The sequence below is a fragment of the Dromaius novaehollandiae genome, chromosome Z (genome assembly GCF_036370855.1).
Source record: "Dromaius novaehollandiae isolate bDroNov1 chromosome Z, bDroNov1.hap1, whole genome shotgun sequence".
Taxonomy (NCBI): Eukaryota; Metazoa; Chordata; class Aves; order Casuariiformes; family Dromaiidae; genus Dromaius; species Dromaius novaehollandiae.
Genome location: NC_088132.1, coordinates 52,751,110 through 52,764,968, shown reverse-complemented (window position 1 = coordinate 52,764,968; position 13,859 = coordinate 52,751,110). Strand labels below are relative to the sequence as shown.

Genomic DNA, 13,859 nt, shown 5'->3' with positions numbered 1-13,859 from the left:
AAAAAAAAAAGTTTTCCACATCATAAAGAGCTGAAAGAGGGAAGAGGGGAAACTTTTCCCCCTCCCTTTTCTTTCAAGGGCAACAAGATAGCCCAACCCAAACCCATTAAACACAAAGAGTGGAAAGAAAAATCATCATCTTGTTTGATTAGCAATCAAACTGTTACTTTAAGGATGTGTATGAATGAACGTTTCCCTTTTTTATAGTACACACTTTTATAGGACACTATCAAAAATAATCACAATGATCCAGTCTTATAGTAACAAAAAACATGTGAAGTATAGACAAATGAAAGTGTACGAGCTACAGTCAATAGAAAACACCTTTAAAATTGCGTGAATAACACATTTGGACATACAGGACAGGGAGAAAAAAAACTTTTAGCATGGCATGAATACAAAGAACACAATCTCATCAGCTAGGGCACAGTGGCATTCTGAAGAAAGATAAACATAAAGATAAAAAAATTAGTGAGGTTTTCAATGAAAAATAATGCTTTGTTCAATGGTATAATAGTTGATAAATGAAGGCCACATATAACATTACCAAGACACTGAGTTTTTACTGAAAATTATCAGGTTGATTTAAGAGGATTCCCAAATAAATGGATGAGCTAATATACTAACTTCAAGGACAGCTTCCTCTAAAACTACAGATGGATCTTGTGGGATAATGTTCTGTCAGACAAGTATCAAAATGCCAACAGAAAAAAAAAATCTCAAAACAAATACCATTATACAGGCCTCTAACATTTTTCAGTATCAGTCAACTTATCATGTTTTGTGTGCCTCACCTGTTCTATACCTATATACATACTTGGACATAGGAAGGATTCTTCTGGATTGGAATGTTGAGCAGCATCATAAAGAACTCCTTTTTTAATAAATAATGTATTCTACTTCAAAATATTGTAATTATCTGTGGCAAGTGCACTTGCTTTATTTATTTATATCTTAGAGTCTGATTCTCCAAGATTATGGGTGTTGCTTTCCCCAGCAACAAGAGACTTCGAGACATAGCATTATGCACAAGTACTCCCCCAATTAAAGTTACATACACATTAAAGTCCTTTTCTAAATCAGAGTTCACAGAAATCCCCGTTGTCATTGACAATAAATGTATGGCTACACATGGAAATGCACTCAATGAGGTGAACTTAAATCAAAAGCAATATAGTTATATGAGCATGATGTTCCATCTGAGCTAAGTAGCTACGAAAATTTGAGCTTGCATCTTCACACAGCGATAGCTATACCACACAGACATAAACAGATTGTTCAGAGCTAACTCAGCTGTCTCTATATAGCATCTCTACTTCACATGGGAGCTAGTTTCCTCAGTAAAGTTTTATCTGTACTAAAATTTCAAATACTCTGCAGCCAAGAAAGGGGGCAGCTATATTGACAGCTATCCCTAGTACAGGCAAGATGTAAAGAGAGAAAGGATATAGAAAGTTCCTCCTCATTGCTTTGGTGTAGCCAGATTTCTCTGAGAGAGCATGCTTAAACATACATTTCAGATGTCTGCTTTAATGTATATTAAATAATTTCAGCAACAAGAATAAGTCATTAAAAAGTGTTCCCACTTTCTGTACTAAACTTGAAATATTGTTTTTTTATAAAAACAGTTAATTTTTTAAACGCCAAAACCAGAAAGTTATTTTTAAGTTAATTATGCAAAAAACTATAAAATCGAGTTTGTGCTACTAGAAGTATACAGATTAAAAGTAGTTATGTGGTCTCCTCCTCAGTTTTCTCCTTTTTACGTAGTTTTTCCTCTTCTGTGTTTAAAATGTACTCATTGCTTATTCTGTCCAGTTGTCTCTCAGCTAATTTGGAAACCCAAAATGCTGAATAATTCATTTTTGTAGATTACTTATAGAATTCCTGGCACCATTATATAAAATATCTGATGAATGGGTGCTTAATTCCATTCTTCTGAACTGGACAGCAAGCCTCAAAAGGAGTTGAGTATTCTTCAAAGCAATTTCTGACAAACTACAGGACCCATGGGTTTCCTTCCTTTTCTGATAGTTAAACTCTGCACTTCTTGTTGAATGAATTACTCACCCAGGCCAACAAATTTTAGGTCAAGCCCTTTGGGGCTTTTTGTAGTTCAGATACACCTCTATGCAGTAAATGAAGGACATAGTATCAGGATAGAACAGTTAGTAGTGTCAGGACAAAAAAGAGGAGTGCAAAATGAGGGCAAACATGCATAGGCTTCACTGGCTTTTCTTGCTGCTCCTTTGGAGCAGAGGGCAACATATCCTCTGTGTCTTAATAAGCAGAAGTCTCCTCTGGTGGCGAATGGAAGAACTCCAACAGCAGGGAGAAACACCCAAGCAATACAGGACGTCCCAGCCATCAGAAGTGTTTGATTAAAGCCAGACAGTTCTTCCTTATGTTCCAAGAACATTGTCAGATTAAGTTAATTAGTTCACATAATGTATGCATTATTATCTGACAGTCTGGACACCAAAATTCAGTATATTCCAAGTCATTCCTTCTGAAATGTAACAATCATAATGGACATACGATATGCTAATACCTCAATTATGGTACACTATACACATATAGGTGCCTGCTCGCACAGAAACTAATTTTTAGAAGGAAAGACTGTGATACAGTAGTTCACACTGAGCATTTGTTTGTATTCTTTTTTGTTTAGAAAGTATTCCAGGCTGTTCCTCACAACCTCACTCTTCTCACAACCCTCTCTTCTTTTGTTTCTATAGAAGTTTAACGTAATATGACATGCGTGCAGAAATATTCATGGCATATTACGACACAGTTTGTATTCTTTGAATGAGATGCACTGATCATCCTCTAAAAAAAAAAAACATCTATACAATTATATATGCAGAGGATGTGAACAATTGGGTGACATCCATTCACTGTAACTGAGACAAATTACACGTGGAATTCACTGAAGCTGACAGCAAAACATAGTGGACACTGTATTCAGTTTTATGCAAAAATTTTACCTCATTTGAGTATACATTTTTGTGACCAGTTTACTTAAGGGTGGGACTGTGACACCTATTTCCTAAAATATAGAGAGGTTTTGACATTTTGCTTCACTCTGAATCATAATGAAAACCTGGCTTTCTCTAATTCGCCAAGAAAGAAAATTCAAGAATGAGTTTGGGATTGATCAGAACATTTCATTCCAACACAGTATTTCATTAAGCATTTTAACATACTATATGCTGCTATGCAATACAAAAATCAAAACAAAAGCAATTATTTCAAATGAATATACACATTTCTTTCCAAAAGAATCTGAATTTTCTGCAGTCAAATCCAGTATGAGTCAGTATCTATCCTAGGTTACAGGGTATAAATATGTTAAAGTGCTCCTGAAAGCTTTTTGAGTGGTTCAATATTGACAGTTTTGCTTAATTCTGATGTTCCATTGAAATGACTCTCTTAAATTAAATCGGTATGTACTAGAACACTGAAAGCAGACTTTGTTCCATATCTTTTTGCTTAAATAGGTGTTAAGGATCTACCTTCAGATTTCTAGCCTCTCAAAATCTAAGGTGAGACAGTCATCCTAACCTTCCATTTCTACGAGCACAGTGAAATATACAGTTCTACAAATAGATTCTAAACTAGAAAGATTCTAAAAAGACTGCCTAAAGTAGGTTAAGAAAACTGCATATTGCAAGTGCTTAGACAGTGTAGACACATGTTTAAAAGGAAACTTCTACAGGCAAATTCCATATCAAGGATATGATTTGTATGAGCTGTTTTCCTGTAGCAGATTTGGTATTATCCTATATGAGTCTCTTAGCCATGTGACCATGAGTCTAATCTTTTATTTTTGATACTGAATGGTGTATATGCGAAACATGATGACGTTCCAAACCGACAGAAGTGGATAGGGCGATATTGTATATTTTTCACTGTTTTGTCTCTGTGTAAATAAGCTATTGGTTCTATCAGTGAAAAAAAAAATAAACAGTACTTAAAAAAATAAAACTTGAGAATTCCAAATAACTTTTATAAGTGATTATTATGCTGCTGTTAATTTTGTATTATTTTATGTTTAAATGTGTTAAATTCCAGGTTGCTGTGTATTAACATCTGAGAAATACTATGCATAGGATAAGAATCATCTTATTTTTGATTATTAACTCATTTACACAACAAATTCTAAATTAGAGGGACTAAATGATCCTTCTATAATAAACGTAAGTCTAAGAATGCATTATAGTTCTTTTTCAGCATCTTTAGTCAGTGATTGTTTTTCCTGTCCTTGGAGGAGTTATGTGGAATTACAAGTGGCATGAGAAGAGACTGTCTTCTGTACACATGCTTCTAAGTACCTGGAGATGTTTAAGCTGGTACTGTGTGCATTATTTGAGGCAATTCCATCATACCCAGAAAGAGCTTTACTGAATGCATTTTGTGTAAACCTGAAGCGTTGCATTGATTTTTAAATAACTGGGTGAATTCTGCCTACATATTCAGCACTGTACCAGATACTGTAGGGGGATGAAATCTTAAAACTCTATCCAAGTGTATTACAGGCCAAGTGATATTACTCTAATCATCTATTTTTTAATCTGACAGCGATTACAGATATGCCAGACATGTCATTATAATTTGAACCAAAAATCTTTCTAGGATTTCTGCCCATCGTTTCTTCAACTGATGGTCTATCTATACTTGAGGGAGTATTTAAAAAATGTGATTCTTCTATACAAGCACTTAATCCTAGTCGGTCCAGTCCAAGTAAACAGCTGGTGTTTATAAAGAGTCATAGCTACCACATGGAGGGGATTTCCTCTGAAGTGCACATAAACGTCATGAGTGGGTATCTCATAATGATTGACTCTACAGCATATGGAGGAGTATCTAGCAGAATCTAGCAAATGATTGTTTTGTTCTATAACTTCAAGTCCAATTCCAAAAACATTATAGAAAGTGTTTCTCGCAGACTTGCACAAAATTTAACCCAGATACGATGAGACAACGAGCCAATACAAGTGCCTCATTGATTCAAAACTACTATCACATACTAGCACTTTGTCCTTGATTGCTGCTGCTAAGAGGTGCTAACCAATTTGATATAGACAGATCTACTTCTGGGACTGTTGCAGTAGAGCTGTAGGCAGCTAGTAAAGCTGTTGTAAGGCTTTCAACAACTTCTCAACTTGTCAATAGGAATCTGCAAATATAGAGTCCTCCAACTGCATTTATGCAATTAATAAAACCCACGCTCTCTTTATTTATAACACATACAAGGCCTTGGAGTTCACAGGAACTGAGGTGTATTTCTTCAATGCAGTGTAGAGTCTGTGTTATCACTATAATAAGACTTATTAGCATTATTGCAAGTTTGCCTAAAAACCCCATGATTTGGTAATTTTCATAAATTCTGACCTATTCTTTCCAACGGAAAAATACTGACTTGTTAGAGAAAGTTATGCTTTGGAAATGAACAGCATTAGCATCCCTCTTCTATTCCAGGAGACTTGGCCTTTCCTCTAGCAGTATGGCTGATAAAACTTTTCATCAGACTAGAAAAGAAATAACCATCACAAAAGCTGATGCAGGATGATAGAGTACGCTCTTGGGAAACTGAAGGGTAAATGGTGACTATAGTCAGGAGGCTGCCTTGAATTATAAGTGCATGCTGACTCCTGCATGACAGCTGAAAAGCAAAGGAGAAAATTCTGCAGAGCTGAGAAAATGCTTTATTTAGCTCTCTTAGCCTACCAGAAGTACGTCTGAACACCTATTTTGAAAAACGAGCATGATGTTTCATATACGCACAGAGTTACACCACAATAGGCATTTACAACATTTGCTTTCTATGATGTTTTTTGTTACAATTAACATACACATATATATGTAACTGCTCTAGCCTTGAAAAAGCAGTCTACTGTGACTGTAGCAGGATTGCAGCAAGGAAAATGGTGGAAGGTGAACAGATGGACTATATGCTCCAAGAACAGTATTTACCTGCTCAGCATCTCCACTAACTGCCTCCTTGTCTGGTCTTCTTGGCTACCAGGCTCCATTTTGCTGCTTTAAGTCATTTCTCTACCAGCATCGTGGCTACTGCGGTGTTTTCCTTCATGGTCTTTTTGTCCTTTCCTTTCTCCTTTTACTCTCTTCCATCTCTTACTTCAGAAAGACATTGAATTAGTGAGCCACCTTCCTACATTCTTACAGTTTTTCAGTAATTCTATTAGCATTTCCTCTTATGCTGTTGCTTTTTTCAAAACAAAATAAAATATTGAACAATGGTTAACATCACTGCTTTCCAGGATCCAGCCACTAAGGTAGTAATCTACAATACTACACTTCCACAGCAATAAAGACTTAAGAAAATCCTACAATAATTCCCATCTTCTGCAGAACCCCTCCCCCTTTTCTTTTTTTTTTTTCTTTCTTTCTTTTTCTTTTTTTCTTTTTTTTTTAAGGCTGGACATACAGTGCTTTCTATCTCTCTTCCCATATGCTTTAAAATTGTGCTGTGGAACCTCCCTACCTCAGACAGATTATCATTAGCAGGTGACTGCCTGATTGTTTGCAATACAGGATACAATTGATTACAGATGTGCTGTTCTTCATTTCAAATTAGGAAAATGCAAGGCTGTCATAGGTCATGGGGGCTATATTTGAATTAAAAAATAATTAAGATGTGGCATAGAATTAAAATTAGTTTTCCTTTTGAGGCTGGTTTAATTCACCATTTACAGAATTCTTAATATTGAAGGATTAGCCATGCAGTGAAACAGTAAAAGAAAAAAGTATCTCTCCAGGAAGACTAAGGGAGATATGGCAAGAAATATAAGCAAAGACTGAACAGGGGGATTAGGAGGATTATAGTTCCCTTCACCCTTTTTCTCCCTCTGTTGGCCCTGACCAATGTGCTACTGCATATTATGACACAACTGAGAAAACCCTCCTTCTAGGACTGGGTCTGTGTTTGCCAAGAGCGTGCATTACTATCACGCAACACAATGCTGATGTTCTGGATTGCTGGAAGGCATAGCCACGTGTTTAGGAAAGGGAGATAGAGGTAAGCAGTTCCTACAGCTCTAATAGAATGCTTTTTGCATCTAAAATATATTATTTCATGCACCTTGTGGCAGCCTTTTGGTTTGTGGTACCATTACTGCTGTTTTTCAATGAGTTTTAGCACCTTAGGAACTGATAATATTGGTAACTTGTAAATTTCTCCATGTGATGTGTCACCAATATGAAGTTTTCATGCTGCAGAAATTTTTTTAGTACACTGAAGAAACACAGATGGAGTTCCTGTTGATAAAAATAGCCTTTCTAAATTTTATGTTAATAAAAATGTACCTTGCTAAGATTTAACTGATTCAGAAGAATTTTTTAAATAAGTTAAAGCAATTAACTGAACTAATTTCCAAAATAATTAAAAACAAGCATGCACCAGACATGAACCACAGTATCTATAGCACTTGATAAACACATTGCTATGCTAAGGCAGTCTTTTTTTAGCCCTGCTTGCTAAGAAAATGAGATCCATGCAACCATGCTCTGTGCACGTGCATGTATGTGTGTAAATGTCTATCCTCCCCAATAACCTTTGAAGCCATTGGCCAAATGTTGACCCAGTTTTTACCAGGGCTCAGAAGTAACTAATTTTCTTTAAGTTTTAGGAAAATTAGGGTAAGGTGTAAAGACTTCCCTAAACAACTTATGCCCCCCAGAGGGAAAGGCCTCAGGGTGAGCTCTTTGGTTTGCCACTAGTCTGCATGTGGCTTTCAACCAAACAGTCCTCACATAGCTCAGAAACAACTGCATCTTTCTCAGGTAGTATTTAGGTAAGAAAAGAGGTTCTGATAATGTGGGAAGATGCAGGAGGTAGGGATGCATAGGAAGGTATGACACAAATTCCAAAGAAACTGCTGCTTATGGAAATGCTTGGTTGCTTTTAAGTTTCTTGCAGGCACCTTACTTTTGCTATGGCACTGCACAGTAACCCAACTGAGACCTTGCTTCTCTGCTGCCAAGGTACTGTTCTCAAATATGCCATATTTTCTTTATCTGATGGCTAGGATTTGCTTCCCCTTCTTCCTGGACTCTGATAAGACCTATGATCTTAGCTCAGGTGAGGAAGTATGGCACAGGTCTAGCTAAAGTAATATGTTTGCTAGCTATGCTGATATCAGAAGCGTCAGATAGAGAAAGGCAAAATGTGGCCAACCCCTAGCATTCGAACAGGAAGCTCATGTCAGGCTTTGGTGATGTCCATGTGCCCTATTCCCTACAGGTCATACCAATAAGTAGATTGGATGCTTAGGACAGTAAAGTGGTTGGAAGGGTGAGAAAGAAAGACAGGAAGGCAAATGCAGAATTGCTAGAAAATTTGGAGCACAGCTGCAACCAAACTTATGTTTTGCAAATTACATGCAATTTACTCTTCATTCCCACAAGAATAAATTCTCCACAGGAATTTCTAGTTATAGCAATGTAAGTTGAACTTCAGTTGTAGAATGGAGCATTATCATGTGCATCTCATATATACAAGCCCGTAACTTTCTAAATTAGCATCTGCTTTAACTTGAGGCATGAAATTGCTATGCAAGCCAATTAAGGGTACAAGGTGATAGTAGGAAGTGATGTGACAGTGCACAATTCCCCTACTCAGAAGCAAAAACTTGGAAGCATGAATGTTAAGAAGCACCCTTTGTTAGGGAAATGGGACAACTCCATTTTCTTGTGCAGATCTGACATGACCTAATCTCTCAATAGTTCTGTGCATTTTGAATGCAGCAGCAATAGTAGGCTCAAAAGCCTAGATAAGTATGCACCAGTGAAGACCCATCCTCACTGCCAGCTCCAATTCCAATAAAAAGTGATGCTTAAGCCTTGTCTGAAACTTGCCAACCTGACTTTATTCACTTTGGAATTGCTGACTATCATACTGCATGAATTTAGCCACAAGCCAGGTCCTTTTGTTCATAAAGAGAAAACAGCTTCTGATTTACTGCAGCTCTGTTTAAAATAAGCTAGAGCTTGTCTCACCAGCCCCAGAGGAAAACCTCCTTCAGTATTAGAGAGATACTGAATGTCCACTGAGAGCTTCATTGACTCTCCTCTAACCACCAAATGCAGAGTTACCTTTAGCTCATAATACTCTTTCAGATGCAAGCTCCTTTTCTCAGAAAGCAAAGCCTCTCAGAATATCAACTGGACTATATCTAGATCACCTGCTTCCTCTTCTTCTTGTGTTATTATTAAAATGTTTTCTTAGTGTTACATAAAGTAGCACATTTCATCATGTAGCCTCTATACCCTCTTGAATGAGAGACTGTGGATATGCTTATTCCTTGTGCGTATAAAGGAGGAGACTCTAGAAGCCTCCTCCTCCACCATGTGAACCACACCCCAGCAAATTGTCCTAAATTTGCAGAGCCACAAAAGACTACCACAACCATCTAATCTAAGTCATGTGTGACATGAGCCATAAAACTACCCTAACTTAATTTCTAATTGAATGACAGCATGCACTTTAGAAAAAGCAGACTTAAAAAAAAAAAAAGAATGTTAACAGAGAATCCTCTGTCCTCTTCACCCACTGTTATCCACCCAGAAAGATTTGATCCTTGGCGTACAAATTCATTCTAACTTGGTACACTGAAACTTCTCGTTAGCTGGAATAAAAGGGTTTTAGTACTTAACCTCCTCTATTTTCCATTTGCTGTGCTAGTGCTGACTAGACCTTGCCCCTGTAACAAATTCTATGCAGGTACCGCTATTCATAGGGAAAAAAATAGAGGCTGTAGCTTTGTGCATTCCTGTTATATACTCTGCGATGAAAATATTTCTCTAAATAGTTGCACATTTCACGATTATATGTATATACACACATATATCAAAATCCATGTGTAATCACTGATTATGAGGAAATTAGTATCACTGCAAATTACACTATGTCAATGAAAGTTGCAAAGACACTTATGGAAGCTGAAAGCAGCAAATAAACTATATACCAGCATATCTTGGCAAAATCTTAGATTAAATATAAATTGTACATAGAAGTTATAATTTAAATGTCAAGTGTAATTAATTTTATTTATAACTAACTGTTAGCTGCTGCTAAAATAACTGTCTACATTTAGCAGATGCCATACATCAGATGCTATTTGAATATCCTATCTTCCCAACCATGAAGAATGTTGTGTTGAAGCATATATAGCAGACTTCTGTCCCTTTTAAAGTAATTTTCTGTCCCTTTTAAAGTAATTAGGTTCAGCAGTGATTTCACTACTGCCATTAGTTCTTCAGGTATCTCTCATTTAAACTCAAAGAGAACAGTGGAATGACAGCTAGTGATCTCCTGTTTAATACCACTTAGCATTTGATCCAAAATCAGTTAAAATCCAGTAAAGTAACTGCTGGGTCATATTTAATTTACTCTGGAATGAGTTACACCACACAGTAAGTAAGTAAGAGTATGGTCTACTCATGTGTCTAGTCTTTAGTTTATGACTGTGGAACTGATTTCAAAGTCAGTCAAGGAAATGCAACCAGCTTAAAAGAATTTCTTTCATACAAGCAAATACTATCATAAGCAGGAAATAGAATAATAATTGGAACAGTAATAAATAGCAAATTTGAGCAGTACATTCAGAGTAACAGATTATAAAAGGTCATAAAAGGTATGAGTCTGAGCAAATATACAACATAGGCCACAGAATTTCACCTAATAATTTCCACAGTTTGATTAATACATAGTGTCTTAATCCTGTAACAAAAATAGCTAAAAATGGGGTTTAGCACACTGAATTTTAACATTTTGTTTCATCCTTCTAATTTAAAACATTTATTAACTGAAAAACTTATCCTAGGATGGAGGCCACATAGGAATTACCTTGTAGGTAGAAGAACAGGACACCTAAGCTCGCAGTGTAATACTTGAAGGAACTTGTTTCATGGGAGTATATACATACCCATACGGAAATAGGAATCTTCATAAACTGAATGGATACTTTACATGTGTAAATATGACCTTAGACACAGTTACCAATTTGCAAATATATTGTATATGCCTAACATGCAAATACTGGTTTCTTACCTTCAGCAGGTGTATACAGTTTTTATGACACCATATGAGTAGTCATCTTCCAAAACTACTGGAAAGCTCTACACAGATTTGATGTCCATGAGAGTAGGTCTAGCTACACGATGTACATGAAATTAGATCCAGCCACATTATGTCCAAATTCATGACTGTATTTCCTTTCCTGGTTTTTCATCTCCAGTGACACTGTTGATGAAGACTTTCACTGAAAAATGTCAGGTCAAAAGAGTTGATTACAATTTTTTGGTAACTGGAAACTTAAGTGAAATTCCAAAATTAAAAAATAAATAATTTCCATTGTTATTTTATCAGCTCTACTAAACAAGTATTCTTTGAAAAGACCAATATATAGGTTTTTGTTACTTATATTACAGCTATATCTAGAAATAGATACCCTATTTGGATTTTACACTCAGATTGTTCTATGAAGCATGAATATCAATTTCTACAATTAATGCAGAATATGAGCCTGCTAAACAATATTCATATTACAGTTATTTTGTTGATTTTTAGAGGACATGTATATCATTTAATTTACGTGGACACCTGTTAGCTATGACACAAATATCCTTTATTTAAATACAAGATTTACTTGGGAGGGTTATATTAAGTCATTGCAACTAATAACTACCAAGTGAGAAATCAGGTTACTGAAATGAATGTAAGTGATATATACCTACAATCCCAACAGTGTGATCAGCTGTTTGTTTAACAGTGTCAGGGTAGCATGAAAAATTGCTCTAGCCTGAAGTGAAAGACAGTCTTCCAAGCATTCAAGGCTGGGATCATCCCACACAGATTACATAATGGGTCTCAGAGGAAGTTCTGTAGGTAGTATGAGTGTATTCACATTTTCCTGTTTGTTCATTCTTATCAAACTTTTCTCCTTTCTCCAGCTCCCATAAAAGCCTCTCTACAAACATCCAAAGGATACCTAAACAGCTGCAAAACTACAAAGATGTTCATCTCTGTGCAAATTTTTGTCCATCAACAAAGTCAGTTACATGAAGCACAAACCTAAGGGCATTCATTAATGAGAATCTTTTTGGAAGTGGCCTGTAATTAACTAAGCAGAGAAAATTATTATGTGTGAAATACTGTCAAATTCCCAAAGGGAAAATGTTTGTCCTTCCTAAATCATTTTTTGTCTTTTATTATGGAAAATATGTAATAAATCCCAGATCAGCTTCTGAAAAAGAGGATTTTTTAACGTAACTTAAAAAATAATACAATTGCTCAAAAGGTCTATAAATGGAGTCTCTCAATACATATAGGCTCAGGAGAGAATCCACACTGGCTTTATGTGCATATTTCAATAAATAAATTATAAGTATACACAAGCATAAATAGACAGGTCTCTCTCATATTTAAATATATGCAAAAATATAGAATGGAAATTAAAGAACTGTGAATTAAGACTGACAATCTCTAGACTAGTTCATGAATTTTTAGATTTGCCAGTTAATTAAAACATAATACTGACATCTTCAAGTTAGTACTGACCCAAGCCTGTATACATGCCATACGGCACAGCACAGTGCTTTGAGGAAAAAGCAGCACAGCTTTTGGGCAGTGTAGCTGCTTTTGACAGTGCTATGTCTGAACTAATAAGCTTGATCTCACAACTGTATTGCTTTTGTTAATATATTTTTGCCAGATACAAGGTGACAGTTATTAAAGGAGTAACAAATTACAGCACACTTCTTTCCACCTCCCCAGCTCTAAATACCTCCCCAGTTCTAAATACACAAACCAGTGAAGTTTTCATTATCTATGTCTATTTTTAAAACACCTACTGCAGGGGGTTCATGTGAAGTGCTAGAACATCAGTCTAAATCTAGCATGTACAATGGGTCTAAGAGTCTAACCACAGTGGCTGTTAAAAGGCAAAATCCTGCCAAGTGGTAAAAAGCTGTTGCATGGCCGTCAATGAATATGTATTTTCTCAGACACATATAGAAATTATAGCAAAGTATTTGGCCACAGGAAAACTTGATGAAATCTGATACACAATTTCATTGTTTTTATCGTACACAACTTCATTTTTGTACTCTCTTATGCCATGTATACTCTTACTGGTATTAGCCTTTACAGATGCACTTTCTCAGCTCTTAGAATTCAAGGGAAAAAAATATTGTCTGCTTTGTTGCCATAACTGTATTTTTAGAAGGTCTGAAAGAACAAAAAGTCAGATAGAGATTTACCAGGCAAAGAGCAGCAGCAAGCAAAGCTTCTGACTCTGTTAGCAAGGCCCAACGTGCAGCCACGAGACTGTGCAATGCCTCCAAACAGACTGCTACTGAATGTTGTTGTTCTTACTTAAAATAGATGTTTTAGAATAATTCATTTCCTGATATACTATATTTTATATCATCCAAGATGAACATTCATTCAGACGAGTATCATATGTTTCCACAGACATGTCAAAAACAACCATTCTAGATCTCAGGAGATAGAAAATAGTCTAAAACTAGAAATATAACAAATAGCCAGTATTTTAAAAATTCAGTGGTAATGTGGAAATAACTAAGGATAAGAACATACACACTGACACAAGTGTATTACACTCAAATGAAAGAATTGAATTTAAAAAAGAAAACAGTAAAATAATTACTCTTTGTTTAAACCAGTAAGCTCTTTACAACATTTAAATTGTATGCCACAGAAATTTTATGTTTTCCAAAGCCAATTCTCAAGAAAACTGTGGCACAAACAGGTTAGAACAAATCTGCCAAGATGTACAAATAAGAAAGGAAAAAAAAATTCACCAATGTTCAAG

At 35.8% G+C, this 13,859-nt stretch overlaps 1 long non-coding RNA gene across 5 annotated transcripts in view; it reads right to left on the bottom strand.

The window, feature by feature from the left end:
• Window positions 1–13,859, bottom strand: part of LOC112991950 (uncharacterized) — a 40,837-nt gene that overhangs the window by 21,636 nt on the left and 5,342 nt on the right. For 2 of the 5 annotated variants that reach the window (XR_010386226.1, XR_010386229.1), the window contains exons 5-6: window positions 11,075–11,285; window positions 5,977–6,141 (exon numbers count right to left, since the gene is read on the bottom strand). This is a non-coding gene — a long non-coding RNA (uncharacterized LOC112991950). The remainder of the gene's footprint in view (window positions 1–5,976; window positions 6,142–11,074; window positions 11,286–13,859) is intronic. The other 3 variants (XR_010386227.1, XR_010386225.1, XR_010386228.1) reach the window with 2 other exon arrangements.